At 42.3% G+C, this 974-nt stretch overlaps 1 pseudogene; it reads right to left on the reverse strand.

Moving 5' to 3' along the window:
- Nucleotides 1–221: 221 nt before the first annotated feature.
- Nucleotides 222–339, reverse strand: LOC126109052 (5S ribosomal RNA; annotated as a pseudogene).
- Between the last annotated feature and the right edge of the window lie 635 nt (nt 340–974).

The following is a 974-nucleotide window of genomic DNA, read 5'->3' on the forward strand; positions in this document are numbered from 1 at the left end:
TTGAGTTTTTTCTAAACAGGAAACTTAAAATGTAACAGAAGCACTCCGTCTTCAGGCCATTCGATCGCCATGTCATCCACAGAGGAGGATGCGGATAGGAGGGGCGTGTGGTCAGCACACCGTCTCCCGGTCGTTATGATGGTTTTCTTTGACCGGAGCCGCTACTATTTTGTCGAGTAGCTCCTCAGTTGGCATCACGAGGCTGAGAGCCCCCCGAAAAATGGCAACAGCGCGTGGTTGCCCGAATGGTCACCCATCCTAGTGCCGGCCACGCCCGACAGCGCTTAATTTCGGTGCTCCGACGGCAACCGGTGTATCCACTGCGGCAGGGCCGTTGCCTAAAATGTAACAGCTCATTCATTTTTTCATCTATTAAATAAGTTCTAGAGTCACAGACACCTGTAAGTGTGGCTTGTAGTCCAAAATAAATACAAGATGGTCTCTTACTTATGAAGGAAAGTGTACCTATAGCAAAAAATTCAGTCAATACTAAGTGAAAAAATGATGAAATTCCACATGTAATAAAAAATTATTTTGCTATGTTTTTGAACTTTCCCTGGTATGAATGTGAATCCTGAATCCTTCCTGCTCATGATGACAAAGTTTTATGAAGTTATTTGTAATCCGTCTTGATTGCATAATGTAACTAACCGGTTACTACGGGTTATTACATTATTATTGGGAATGTAAATGCTTATTGCTTGTGAAGTTAACTTGAGAAGATTAGGGTCGCCACCGACTCTAACCATACAACTAATCGAAGGTTTGGTCGAGTCGGAAAATAAATTAATTTGATCACAGACCAAAAACTTACAAAAATGCATACGTCGTGAGGTCGCTCACAGCGGATACGATGTAATTAATAGTATTCCCCGTGCACTGTTCGCGACAATCAAACATTTAAAATAAAATAGCACATGCAAGAACACTGTGCAGAAGATCAGCTCCCAGCAACACGCCTGAAAATAAGACTT

The sequence above is a fragment of the Schistocerca cancellata genome, chromosome 11, assembly GCF_023864275.1.
Source record: "Schistocerca cancellata isolate TAMUIC-IGC-003103 chromosome 11, iqSchCanc2.1, whole genome shotgun sequence".
Classification (NCBI taxonomy): domain Eukaryota; kingdom Metazoa; phylum Arthropoda; class Insecta; order Orthoptera; family Acrididae; genus Schistocerca; species Schistocerca cancellata.